Source organism: Asparagus officinalis, chromosome 8, assembly GCF_001876935.1.
Source record: "Asparagus officinalis chromosome 8, Aspof.V1, whole genome shotgun sequence".
Classification (NCBI taxonomy): Eukaryota; Viridiplantae; Streptophyta; class Magnoliopsida; order Asparagales; family Asparagaceae; genus Asparagus; species Asparagus officinalis.
This window is the reverse complement of record NC_033801.1, coordinates 50,860,364-50,876,035: the sequence shown is the minus strand read 5'-3', so window position 1 is coordinate 50,876,035 and position 15,672 is coordinate 50,860,364.

Sequence of the window (15,672 nt, the reverse complement as noted above, 5' to 3'; positions counted from 1 at the left end):
AGGAACTAGTTCATATTTGGATTTAAAAGAAACTTCTGTAGTACCATCTTTTAGACAAGATTTAATTTTTGTTTCTATATTGAACAAATCAGGTTATTATTGTTCATTTAGAAACAGTAAATTCAATTTATCTTTTAATTCAAATGTTGTGGGAACTGGTTTCTTAAGTACTTATGGAAACCTATATTTGCTTGATACAATTACTTCTTATAATGAAACCTTGCATATGAATTCACATGGTACTAAGCGTAAATTAAATAAGGAAAATTCGACGACATTATAGCATAAGTACTTGGGTCATATCTCAAAAGGTAGAGTTGAGCGTCTTGTATCTGATGGCCTTTTGGATTCCCTTAATTTATTAGATTTTGACGTATGTGATGAATGTATCAAGGGAAAATAAACCAAAGTTAAGAGATTAGGTGCAAATAAAACAGGACTCTTAAGGATATGGTAAGAAGAATGATTGCTCATTCTTCTTTACCAGAGTCACTCTGGGGTGAAGCATTAAAGACAGTAGCTTATATTCTGAATAAAGTACCAAGTAAAACAGTTGCTAAAACACCTTATGAGCTTTGGACTGGCCGAAAGCCCAGTTTAAATCACTTACATATTTGGGGATGTCCCACTGAGACAAGGCCTTATAGGCCAAATAAAAAAAAATTAGACTCCAAAATAATTAGCAGCTACTTTATTGAGTATTCTGAATGCTCTAGGGGCTATAAGTTTTATGATCCCACACTCCCTCCAAAATAATTAGCAGCTACTTTATTGAGTATTCTGAATGCTCTAGGGGCTATAAGTTTTATGATCCCACACTCAAGAATATTTTTAAGATGGGAACAATAATAATCTTTGAGAATGTTGAGTTTGGGGGAGAAATAAGGTTAGAGACATTGCGTTTGAGGAGAAATTGACTTCAGATTCAATCCATGCAGTTACTTTTGATAATACTCAGGTTCCTATATCTGTTATTGATCAAGAAGTAAATCCGGAGCCTCAAGATGATAATATTGAACTCACTATTCTAGAAAAACAAACTCAACAATCTCAAGAACTAGTGACATTAAGGAGATCCACAAGAGAAAGGAGAAATGTTATTTCGGATAATTATATTGTATTTCTCCAAGAACATGAGGAAAATAATAGAATGTTGGAAGATGATCCAATCCACTCCATGAAAAGTTCTAATTCTCAAAAGTGGATTGATTCCATGAAGAAAGAGTACAAGTCTATGCAAGACAATAAGATTTGGGAGCTTGTCCCATTGCAGAAGGTGCAAAACATATTGGTTGTAAATAGATTTTTTAAAACCAAGCGGGATGCAAATGGTAATGTGGAGAGGTATAATGCACGTCTTACAGCTAAAAGCTATACTCAAAAGGAAGACATTGATTATACAGAGTCTTTCTTTCCGGTTTCATCGAAAGACTCCTTTAGAACAACATGGCGCGTGTTGCTCATTTTGATTTCGAGTTTATTAGATAAATGTTAAGACTGTATTTCTCAATAGCAATATTGATGAGATGATTTATATGGTACAATCAGAAAAAAACTTTGTGTCAGGAGACCCGAAGAATATGGTTTGCAAATTAAGAAAATCCATCTATGGACTCAAACTAGTTCCTTGTCAATGGTATTACAAGTTTTAATAAATAATTATCTTATTTGGTTTTGAGATGAATATTGTTGATGACTGTGTATATCACAAGTTCAGTAGGAGTAAGTATATTTTCCTAGTTCCGTATGTCGATGACATATTGCTTGCCACTAATGATATAGGCATGTTCCACGAAACCAAGAGATTTATTTCAAAGAATTTTGAGATGAAAGATCTTGAGGACGCCTCTTTTATATTAGGAATCCAGATACATCGAGATCGTTCTCGAGGTATACTTGAATTATCACAACGCCTCTTTTATATTAGGAATCCAGATACATCGAGATCGTTCTCGAGGTATACTTGAATTATCACAAAAGAGCTATATCGATAAAGTACTCTCAGATACATCGAGATCGTTCTCGAGGTATACTTGAATTATCACAAAAGAGCTATATCGATAAAGTACTCTAAAGATTTAGCATGCAAGATTGCAGACCAGGTGACACACTTATTGCTAAAGGATACAAGTTTAGTCTTAATCAGTGCCCTAAAGGTAACCTTGAAATTCAAAAAATACAGAAGATTTTTTTATGCTTCAGCTGTTAGAAGTCTAATGTATGCTCAACTATGTACGTGTTCGGATATTGTGTACATTGTTGGTATATTAGGCAGATACTTAAGTAACCCTGGTATGGATAGCAGTCAAAAGGGTTATGAGGTATATTCAGAAAACAAAAGATTATATGCTCACATACAAAAAAATCAAAACAGTTGGAGGTTATTGGGTACTCTGATTCTGATTTTGTTGGATGCCAAGATAGCAGAAAGTCTATATCAGGCTACATTTATATGTTAGCAGGAGGAACTATATCATGAAAAGTGTTAAATAGACACTTATAGCTTCCTCCACTATGGCAGCAGAGTTTGTAGCTTACTATGAAACATCCAATCAGGGAATATGACTACGGAATTTTATCATTGAACTGCGTATTCTAGATAATATTGAAAGACCACTAAGTTCATATTATGATAATAAATCTGTAGTTATGTATTCTAATAACAACATGAGCTCATCTAAGTCAAAATATATTAACATTAAGTTTCTGATTGTGAAAAAAAGGATACAGAGTGGACAGATATCCATAGAACACATTGGAATAAACTCCATGATAGTTGATCCTCTTACTAGAGGATTTCCACCTAAGGTCTTTCATGAGCACACTGCTCATATGGGCGTGGTATTATTTGAGGATATCATGGTTTAGTGGGAGTTTGTGATTTGGGTGCTTTATGTTTGGTTGCATTGTCTGATCATAATAAAGTATTCAGTTAAGACACCATGTTACATTATTTTGAGGTTGACCTCACTAAAGTTTAAGGTAGGAGCAGTTAAAAATAGACATGTACTGATCACATTGCATGTAATTTTCATGCTGCACATCCATGATTGATCTATATCGTTTGATTATATTGGTATATGTGTGATGGGTTTAGTTACGATAAATGTAACGAAGGTCACTTTGATCCTATATTGATATACTCAATGGACGAGATTGTTTGGAAATACCCTTATTTATGATAGTAATTTTTGAGCTCATAAGGTTATACACACTTTAAGGAAACATATGGTGGCTAAGTGGGAGATTGTTGGATTTAAATCTAATTAAATCTATTTGTGGACACATATGTTATATCAGTGTGTGTTGCTATCTTTACAATTGACCCACATAAAGTGATCAATCATGTAATTGGGTCAATGAGTATTTATATATGTCATAGGCTAATTGTGCAGATACCAGATTGTAATTCTAATTTAATGAGGGGCTAAATTAGAAAACTATAAGTCTATATAAGGGGTTATGGTCCCTAATCTTAGGGTTGAGTTCTCATTCTCTTCACCCCCATCTAAAGAGAATTCTCAAGAGAGAACCCTCAAGATTAGAAGATCCAAAATCCAAGTTTCAGATTCGTGAGAATCCAAATGGATTCAAGTATGCTTTCGCTGTCATGTTAATATCAATGAATTAATCATGCTGAAATTCTAACATTGTCCACACAAAAGTTTCCTAAGTAATAATTACTTCCCATAGTTTTTTATAATCTATACCCAAGAATTCGTTGTTGGGTAATGCTCCGTTTTCTAGTAGTGCTAACTTTAATCATACCTAATTTTGGCTAATAACTAGTCCAAAGTCAATTTAGAGGGTGGTCTTATGAAATAAATTAGATTATTTTTGCTCTAAAAATATAACAAGAAAGAAAAAAAGACAATCCAATTGAATCTTACTCAATTTTGAATCAAATGAAAATAACCAAATGCTATTTCTAAACTAGTTATTAGTCAAACTAAATCCAACTTAAGACTAGTTCGACGATAATTAATTTTACTAATGGAGACCATGTATAACTAGACTCATACTAATCTTGTTTAAAAGTTACAAATTGCCAAATGACCCTTAAATACATATCATTTGGTTTTCACAATACATTAGATAATCATTTAAATATACTAATTAGATTTAATATGCCTAAAAAATAACCATTTCCTGAATTGTTTAGTAGTTGACACTGTATGTAAATCCAAAAATAAGAAGCAAACAAATGTAACTTCAGATAAGAAAAGTTTAAAGTGAACGCCAAACAAAGCTATTCTTTAAAATAAAAAATATAAAAAAAAAGATTGAGTAGTGGAATTGAACTTAGATTGTGGATAGAAATGTTAAATTTTTCCTTCATCTGCTGCTGGTGAAGTATGCATTTGGGGATTGCTTGGTTGTCCGAAAAACCAAGGAAACATATTATAGCAACAATTTTTTCTAGAATATTTTTTTTTCTTTATTCGGTTCTCTTCGTGTCATCATCTCATTCGATGATATGACCCATTTATGGGAAACTCGTTTTATGGAGTTTCTTTTTTCTTTTTTTTAAGGAAATAGATGGAAACCATGGTTTCCTCTAGAGATGTCCAAAAAGCCCGTCGGCCCGGGCCTGGCCCGGAGCCCGGCCCGAAACCTAGACCGAGACCCGGTCCGGGCCGACTCGACGGCGTTCGCGGCCAGCGGGCTCGGGGTCAGGGCACAGAATAGTAATTTTTTTATTTTCTTTAAATTTTTTATATGTGTAACATGATATATAGTAAATATTATCATATAGTAGTATATATATACGTATATATATATATACTATATATTAAGTATATATATATATATATATATTAAGTATACTACTCTCTCTTATATAAGTATATATAAGTATACTCTCTCCTATATATGTAATTAATATATGTCATTATATTTATACTCTTATATAAATATACCTTATATGTGTATATTATAAGAATTACACTTATATAAGTATATATATATATATAACTATGATATAATAGTAATAATATATATATATATATACTATATCTATATATATATATATATATGCTGGTACCAAAGCACAAATTTGTGTTTGGTAGTGAGGTGTCTCATTCTCATCCAGTTCATTGTCATCCAACCACTCCCAACTCATATGTGATGGTGTGGGGTCCAATTTTTACAATGAGTCGGTAGGGGAAATATGACACCTCATATACCGGAAGCAACCATGTTCTTCGTGGCTTGGTACTAAGTATACTCCATTTTTCTCATATATATATATATAATATACTATATATATATATATATAATATACTATATATATATAGTATATAATATTATATATATATATATTATATAATATATATGATATATAATTATATATAGATATTTATGTATAATATATTTATATGTGTGTGTATACATATACATATTGAATTACATGAATGTTTGGTCCTACTTTGTCTAGTGGTAAAATTTAGTAGTTTGGAGAGGAGGTTAATGGTTCAAATCCTAGCCACAACATATATACTTATATGTCTTTGATTGGGTCTTGGGCTCTTTGAATTCTACAATTATTTTTAATTTTGTTTATTTTTATAAATTCTACAATTATTTTATATCATTTTAATTTCTATAATTTTTATATTTATAAATTACATAATTACAATTGATTAATAATATAAAATTTTATCAAAATTGTGTTTATTTTTTGCTTTGTATTCTTGAAAAATTTAAAAAAAGTAAAAATTTTAAAAAAATAAAATCAAAGTAAAAATTTTAAAAAAAAAAAACCCGGGCCGGCCCGGAGCTCGGCCCGCTCAGGCCCGAGCCCGGGCCCGGCCCGGGGCGGCTCGATTTTTTGGGCCGGGCCGGATGGACAGGCCTAGTTTTCTCCTCTAATTTCTTTTACTTAGGTTTCTAAGAAATCCACCAAACATGAGATCGATCAATTTTCTTAGTATGTGTATTACACGGTTCATTAAATTTCACAAACTGACAATAAATTTAATAAAGTACAAAAACTAATGTTCAGTATTAAGCCATCATAACGATCTAAATATATTGAATGTTGTGTCTTCACTGTACACATTAAGCCATCAACTAGATTTAAGATAAGCTGATAATTTGGATTGTCTTGTCATATTAGCAATATGACCGCCAATATTGAATTAGGATTGGAGCTTGGAGAGAGACTCTTATTTTTTCTTAAAAATACTAAAATAATTATATCAATAATCACATTCAATAATATCAATATTTTTTTTAGAGAAATATAGGTCTCAAACCAGAAAACTCTAAAAAAATTATGTATGAAATATTGCTTACAAAAAAGAATATTCTCAACTCCAAATATATAATCATACTTAATACAATCAGCTCCCAAAAAACAAAGATTACTTACATTTTGAAACCCTAACGGATTATTTAATTCTACAAGTGACTCTACATCCGCATATCTACATGAGGAATTCCGATATTACGTGATTGTAATATATAGGCGACCCCAGAATCTGATGATAGATTACCATTGTTTGTTTGTTTTTTGCTAAATCGGAGTTCTTGTTTGATACAGTTGGCGAGACTGTCAGTGTAGTATTTTGGTTAACTATTAGGTTACAAAAAATATTATTGACTAAGGGTTCATTGTTATAATTCTAACCCTAACCCTAATAATCAATTATTGACTCAAAGTTTATTGTTATAACCCAATCATAACCCTGATCATATCCCTGTTATGATGTTTTTAATGACCTAAGTGCAACTCTTTGCTAGCAACGGACATGTGTACTTCTTCATGCAATGCCCCAATCAACTTGGCGGCCCAAGACCACTAAGGGTTCCCACTTAGCTCACTCGTCGAGTCGACATTCCTTCATGTCGACTCAAAAGGCGGTACTAGTAGACCCTCTTGTCGAAAACGACTCGCAGTGAGCCACTCAACCTGCTAGTCGACGTCTCACTAAGACGACTCAAAAGGCGTTACTTCTCAGCGAAGTTAGAGGATGACTTCATCCTCGAGCCTCTCCCACTGACAACGTGTCAGCATCGTATTTAATGCTTGGCAGGCGTCATCTGCCTCTAGCCCAGATAGTCTTCATGACTCATCAGACCACGTCAGCACAGCCATGTCTCCGATCACGTTTCGTTTATGCTGAGGTGATCTCTCCTCTAGTCGTCAGCCAACACCTGTAAAGCAGGAGCTGACTCAGCCGCCAGCCCATGCTTCTTCACCGTCATTCTGTGCTTGGCTCTGTGCTCGGCCACAATGACAGTTCAGCCTTTTCGGTATCACTATAAATATAGGTACTATTCTCAACAAGAGGGGACTTTTGAACTGAGGACTTTTGATCTTTTGACTTTTTGCCCTTTGCTTCTTCTGTAAATCATACTGCACATACAAGAACTGATGGTTCTTAATTTTTCCCACTCAAGTTCACCAGCTGACATGATCATCGGAGGAACCACCGGGGAACCAGTCCCCGTCCTCTTACGAATTTCTATATGTGCAGACTTTCCAGCCACTCAACTCAGAATTGGATATTCGGGGAAGGAAGCAGCCCCTCATCAACTTCGATCACCCCCATCCAACCATAGATATAATTGACTGTATGATCACTTAACATCAACAATCCCTAACCCTAATAAATCCTAATAAACATGCAACACAAACTTTAAGTTAGAAAAAAAGACTATAAGTTGCTGTCAAATGTTAGGGTTATTCTTGTAATTCAATCAATAATCTTAGGATCTTGCATGCAGATACGTAGAGTACAAGTTCACCTATATAATTACACCATATCACATGGTACTAGGATGTAATTAATCCCAAAAGATAATGATTTTAAGCTTGAAATTACATTTTATAAACTATCTTGATGTTTTTTGTCGTTTTGCTGAGATTATTAAAAACATCAGTTTCAGCAGATTTTAATAAGTAGCTATTCATTCATTGATCTCTCATGTGGTTACACAATGTGTATAGTTGGAGATTGTTGTAATAACAAATGTAATTGCAACATCATGTAGTCCTAGCTCATGCTTTTGCTGTACTCTTTAATTTCAAAGCAGGAGCAACACCCCCTATTTTGGTCTATTTTTGTTGATGCGACAACCTTTTTGATGTTGAAACAACGTTCAACCTAATAGGCTATTCAAATTTTCGGTATAGTTGAAAAAACATAATTTTCCAACTACATCTACCGAAACACATGACAATATTTATAAATGAAAATACTCTCCCAATTAGGGGTGCATTCGGTCCAGATACTGTTCGGATATGATGCTTACCTTATCTATATCTGCTTACTCATCTCGGATACGTATACTGATACAGATATACCTCGGTAAGGAAACTTCATATCCATATCGGCTAAAATCGGGTACAATTACGGAGATAAATGCAGATATATAAGCGAAAGTGTATGTGGATACAAAACGGATGTGAGAAAACTAAATAGTATTGAGAATAACATAGTTCATGTGATACAAAAGAGTTCGTTAATATGCTCATTATAACTGAAAAACTAAGATTAGACATCTTGATCATTAAAATTAACCACAAATCAATAATCTAAGAATCGAAACTTTCGTAAGAGTATGATGTTGTGCGCGGCGGAAGCTTCTTGTGCAACACGAACAACTCGAGATAAACCACAACTAATAAGCAAAACACAACCACAGCAAGAACAAACGATTTACGTGGTTCAGCAAGTTACCTACGTCCACGGGGCAAGGAGGGGGGAGTTCTTACTATTAGAAATCAGAGAATACAAGTAGAGTTACAAATCTCACCGATCAAACCCTAAAACAAAGCTCTAGATCTCTCACAACTCTCCCATAATTGGATGCAATAATCCTCTCTCAAAGACTGCTCAAAATCATCATTGCTATACCCTAATTAATCAGGTTTAGGGTTATATATCAACTCAGAAACAAACCGGGTCAAAAACCAAAAGCCCAGCCCAATACAGTTTACGGTCGACCGCGATGCCTTCAGCTCCGAGTCCTAGTGGCCTTTGTGCACGTTCGCGGTCGACCGTGACGGTCGACCACCAGTCTGCCTGGCTGATTCTTCTGCTGTTTCCTGTATTTCTTCAATTCTCTACCTCGGCGAATATTTCCACCAAAACTAAGCCGACACCAAACCATTCAATAGTCCCTCAACAAGTCAGGGAACCAAACTAGAGCTGAAACGCGATCTCCCCCTATCTGAATCAACAGATTAAGCCGGCTGCATCTGAAAGACTGCCTACGTATCCTCTTACCCAAGGAATCAAGCTGAACGTAGTTCACCCAAATGGCCTCTAAAGGCCTCAGCACTGAAGGATGTTCAAAAACTTCAAACAATGACCAAATTTTACTCCTGAAACAACTTTGGTCAACATATCTACAGGGTTGTCATTCGTGTGGACCTTCTCTAATATGACGTCTCCATCATCCAAAACGTCACGTACAAAGTGGAATCTGACGTCGATGTGCTTCGTGCGTGCATGATAAACCTGGTTCTTCGCCAAATAGATAGCCAACATGCTATCACAATATACTCGAATGGTCTCCTGAGCGATCCCCAAGTCCTCTAATAATCCACGCAACCATAAAGCCTCTTTAATAGCTTCAGTTACTGTCATATACTCTGCCTCCGTAGTAGAGAAAGTCACTGTAGACTGAAGCGTGCATCACCAACATACAGATGCACCTGCCAATATAAAAGCATAACCTGAAGTAGACCGATGTTTATCAAGATCTCCAGCATAATCTGAATCCACATATCCAATACAATCCTGCCTGTTCTTCTCATCCTTCTGGAATACTAAACCAACATCCACGGTGCCTCGAACATACCATAGAATCCACTTCACGGCCTCCCAATGACCCTTCCCGGGGTCGTGCATGTATCTCGATACCATGCTCATGGCATGTGACAAATTTGTCCTCGTACACACCATCGCATACATCAAGCTACCTACTGCACTGGCATATGAGACCTTCGATATACAATCTCTGTCCTCAACTGAAACAGGTAACATCAATGCTGAAAGCTTAAAGTGGGGAGCCAATGGTGTGCTAACTGCTTTTGCATTGCCGTCAAAGCTGAATTTCTTCAACATTTTCTGCAAGTAGCTCTTCTGTGTAAGTTTCAAACTCCCTTTCACCCTATCTCTCTCGATCTCCATACCGATATCTTCTTTGCCTCTCCAAGATCCTTCATCTCAAACTCGGATGACAACTCATCTTTTAACTTTCGAATAGCCGAAGAATTCCTGGAAGCAATAAGCATACCGTCAACATATAAAAGCAAATATATGTGCTCACCATCATGTAGCTTGTGCATATAAACACATGGGTCATATGGGCTCCTTGTGTACCCTCGGCCAATCATAAAACCGTCGAATCTCTTATACCACTGTCTTGGTGACTGCTTCAAACCATAAAGAGACTTCTTCAGCTTACAAACTAAATCTTCCTTTCCTACAGCTTTGAATCCTAGGGGTTGTGTCATGTAGATCTCCTCATCCAAATCACCGCGTAGAAAGGCTGTCTTCACATGCATCTGGACCAAATCCAAATCCAACTGTGCCACCAACGCCAATAAAATCCGTATCGGCGAATGCTTCACAACGGGTGAAAATACCTCGTTGTAATCAATGCCCTCAAGCTGTGCATATCCCTTGGCAACCAATCTAGCTTTGAACCGAATGTCTCCAATAGAAGATCCCTCCTTCTTTGCATATACCCACTTGCAACCAATAGCTTTCTTACCCTTAGGTAGATGTGCAAGTGTCCAAGTGTCGTTCTTCTGAAGAGACTGTATCTCCTCCTTCATAGCTTCCCTCCACCTGATGGAATCGGGGCTAGACTCTGTCTCCCTAAATGTGGCTGAAACCATATCATCAATGACATCTACTGATAATGCATATGCGACCATGACATCATTATACCTAGCTGGCTGACGAATCTCTCCTCGGTCTATCTACTGCAATAGACCCCTGAACATGACCCTGTTCCTGAGTCCCATAATCCACTGTATCATCTATCTGCCCGGCTGTCATCTCATCTCCTCCCAGTGTCACCTCTGTAGGAGCCTCAATGGATACAGTGCTCTCTGGAGTGAGTGGAGTCACATCATCCTCCACCTGCTGTGATATCTCTCCTGTCTGGTCTCCCTCCACCTGCTGAGGGGCTCGAGGCCTCATTATGTACGCCTCGTCAAATGTGACATCTCTGCTAATAACTATCTTCTTATCCTGTGGATCCCATAACTTAAAGCCTTTGACTCTATCTCTAAATCCCACAAAGACTGCTTTCCTCGCTCTCGGATTTAATTTACCATCACTGACATGATAATAAGCTGGATACCAGAATATCCGAAGCGACTCATAGTCACTAGCCACCAAACCAAACCAACGCTCCAAATGAGTCTTCATGTCTATCGCAGTGCACGATAACCTGTTCACGAGATGGCTCGCATAAACTAACGCCTCAGCCCAAAAGGATCTAGGCAATCCACTCTGTGTCATCATACACCGCACCTTCTCCAGCAAGGTACGATTCAATCTCTCAGCCACCCCGTTCTGTTGCGGTGTCCCTTGAACTGTGAAGTATCTTCTAATGCCGTGATCCCGGCAAAACTGCAAAAACGGATCACTCTTGTACTCTCCACCGTTATCTAAACGTAGAGTCTTCACCTTTCTACCTGTCCGCAGCTCCACTTTCTTCTTGCACTCCAGAAAAATATCCAGGACCTAATGTTTATGTTTCATAGGGTATACCCAATTCCTTTTGGAATAGTCATTAATAAAAGTGACAAAATAGTTGGCCCCACCAAGAGATGTGTTCTTGGAAGGACCCTAAACATCTGTGTGAATGTAATCCAATGTACCTCGGGTGTTATGAACAGCGGTGCCGAACTTCACTCTAGTCTTCTTCCAAAGTACACAGTGCTCACACAGCTCCATCTTGCAGGTCTTAGCACCTTTCAATAGCCCCTGTTTTTTCAATGACTGTAGGGACTTATCACCTGTGTGTCCAAGTCTCATGTGCCATGAGATGGTAGTGTCCTTCTCTGTAGTGATAGAAGCTGCCAGACCCCCTGTAACTGTCTTGCCTTTCAAGTAGTATAGGTTGTTTTCCCTGACACCTCGCATCACCACCATAGAACCCTTTGTGATCTTCACTGTAGCATCCTCTAAGATCACTCGATATCCAGCTGCCTCCAAAGTCCTAAGAAAAATGATGTTCTTCGTTAACTGCGGTACGAACCTCACTTCCTTCAACTCCCTCACTACACCATCATGCATCCTAATTCGGACTGAACCAATACCACCAATAGGACATACGTGGTCATTATCCATAAGCACGACATCCCCTCTTTCCAGCTCCTCAAAGCTAGAGAACCACTCCCTCTTAGGGAAGATGTGATATGTAGCTCCCGAATCCATCATCCACTCCGTGGAATCCGCATAGCAAACCGACGGTAATGCAGGGCATGAATAGCCTAAAGAATCTGAATGCTCACCAATAGCTTTTGCAACATTCACTTCTGAAGCTTGTGTAGCTTTCCCCTTATTTTTCCCAGCTTTTTATTTCCACTTTAGGCAGTCAATCTTCCAATGTCCTTCTTCTTTACAATACCGACATTGATTTCTACCAACACTCTTATAGGCACTCATATTCCTTAACTTTGAGCGGTTGAACTGGCGACGGTTTGGATCTCGGCCTCGAACTGCTAATGCATCTCCCGATGCCTTCTCGGAGGGTTCACCATCACTCTTCCTTAACTCATAGTTCACCAAAACTGAGGTCACCTCCTTGTAGCTGACTGTAGTTCTTTCATTGATCATAGTGAGAACGAACGTACCATAATCATCTTCGGGTAACGAACACAGAAGTAGCATCGTCTTGTCTTCATCCTCAACTATAATGTCCACATTGGTCATATCTGAAAGTAGCTTAGTGAAGTTGTTGACATGCTCCCTGATGGAAACTCCCCTCTTCATCTTGAACTGGTAAAATCTCTTCTTCAAGTGAAGCCGGTTCTCAATGCTCTTCGTAAGATATTTCTCATTGAGTGTTTTCCACATCTTCTTCGCCGACGTCTCGTTCATAACATCATAAATAAGATCCGGTGTCATACATGACCTAATAACACCACAAGCTTTACTGTTCATCTTCCTCCAAACCTTATCCTCCATATCTGCGGGTTTCTCTTTCAACTCAAGAGTCTTCTCCAAATTCTGTGCATGCAAAGTATCCATCATCTGACACCTCCACAATCCGAAATTGATCTTACCGTTGAACTTCGGAACATCAATCTTCGTGTTATTGATGCTCGCTCAGACTCTGTATCGCCTTTGTAAGAGACGAACCTCATGTGTTTGCTTCTCCCATGTTGTCAATCTAGCTCTGATACCAATTGTTGTGCGCGGCGGAAGCTTCTTGTGCAATACGAACAATAACTCGAGATAAACCACAACCAATAAGCAAAACACAACCACAGCAAGAACAAACGATTTACGTGGTTCGGCAAGTTGCCTACGTCTACGGGGCAGGGGGTTCTTACTATTAGAAATCAGAGAATACAAGTAGAGTTACAAATCTCATCGATCAAACCCTAAAACAAAACTCTAGATCTCTCACAACTCTCCCACAATTGGATGCAATAATCATCTCTCAAAGACTGCTCAAAATCGTCCTTGCTATACCCTAATTAATCAGGTTTAGGGTTATATATCAACTCAGAAACGAACCGGATCAAAAACCAAAAGCCCAGCCCAATACAGTTTGCGGTCGACCGCGGAAGTCGACCGAACCACAAACCCGAGACTTAAATCAATTACAGTCATCCGCGGTCGACTGTGACGGTCGACCGCCATCAGCTTCGAATCCCACTGGCCTTCGTGCATGTTCGCGGTCGACCGCCAGTCTGCCTGGCTGATTCTTCTGCTGTTTCCTGCATTTCTTCATATGACTAATATGTATTCGGATATTTCGGATACAAATATTTCACTACAAAACTATATGCTATCGGTTATAGATTTGAGTGGCCATGTTCGTATCCTAACGGATGCGGTTACAGATATTTCCCTGGATATGGATACGGTTTAGCACCCCTATTCTCAATACTAACAATTACAACAAATAAAATCAATTTAAACTGTATGACCTTGCAAATAATTTGACTAAACTCTAATTCAAGAGAGCATAATATGAACACAGAACTCGACCTGCAGTTGTAATTAGGCAAATCAAATGGATAGTATAACAGAGTTGAAGCTCATGAGAGAAGACTAACTTAACTAAATAAGATTTAGTAAAATATTTTAGCTCTAAATAATTTCATGAAAAGCTAAACAAGCTCTTACCCACACTAATCTCAGCATTACTAGCAGTTTATTAACTTTTGTAATGCGTAAGAGCATCTCCAAGGGGCCGGAAAAATCCAGCACTTTAGCTAAATTTAGAAAGATTTTAGGGATTTGTGCTCCAAGGGATGGGAAAAAGATCCCCTTCACCCCAAGTCTCCTAACTTCCTCTCTAAATTAAGGGGAATGTTAAAGTCCCTTAACCTTCCCCTCTAAATTAAGGGGAATGTTAAAGTCCCTTAACCTTCCCCTTATAATTTTATATTAATATATTTTATCTTGGAGTTAATTTATAGTTAATTAAATTTAGTTAATGTATAGTTAATTTAAAATAATATAATTAAGTTAATGTATAGTTAATTCAAATTGATTAATATTTTTTAAAATGTACCCCCTTATAAATTTTTATTATAATTTTTATTAATATTTTTTATTAATTATAGGTTGTTTTTCTAGTATAGGGTATTTTTCTAGTATAAGCTGTTTTTCTAGTATAGGCTTTTTTTAATTATAGGTTGTCTTTGTAGTATAGGGTGTTTTTCTAGTATAATTAATTATTTGTTAAATTATAATATGATTAATTAATTTAATAAGTATATAAGGTAATTTCTTAAATTAATTAATTAATTAATTATTTTTAGTTATTAATATTTAATTATTTATTCATTTATAAATAAATCACATATTTAATTAAATCCTAATCAATAAAATTAAAACACTTAAATATAAATAATTAAAGGGTAGAATGATTTTTAAGGAGAGCAATTGAAGATTGGAGGTGTACCTTCCGGTCCTTCCCTTCCCTTAAAATTCCAAATTCACTGATACCACTCGTAGAACATGTAGTCATGTATACTCCGGCCGGTAACTGTACCGCACCGAATTACCGACGCTCACTCTCTTATCATTTAGTGGCACTTCCGCAATTTCCCTCTAAAAGCAAGCCCATTTCTACAGAAATCTTCGAGCACGCGGTACGCCCAAGCTTGGCGCTCTTTAGACAAGACAACCGCTCCCCCCCCCCCACCCCTTCTCTTTCCCCACCTGCATCGTTCCAAAATCACAATTCTAGAGAGAGAAAATCAACAGTAGTCTTCACTCTCTGTGTCTATCTCTAACGGACATTTCGATGGGCTCCGTTAACTTCCTAACGGAGAATCTTCCGGTGGTCGGAATCAAGCTCTACTTTCTTATCTCGATCGCCGGCGCCGTTCTGCTCACCGCCATCATCATCGTCATCATCTTCCTCCGATCTCGTAGGGCATGTCAGCAGTCGACGAGAGTGGATCATCTCTCCTCTGGTCTCATCACCAAGGAGATCGTCGAGATCGGCGGAGGG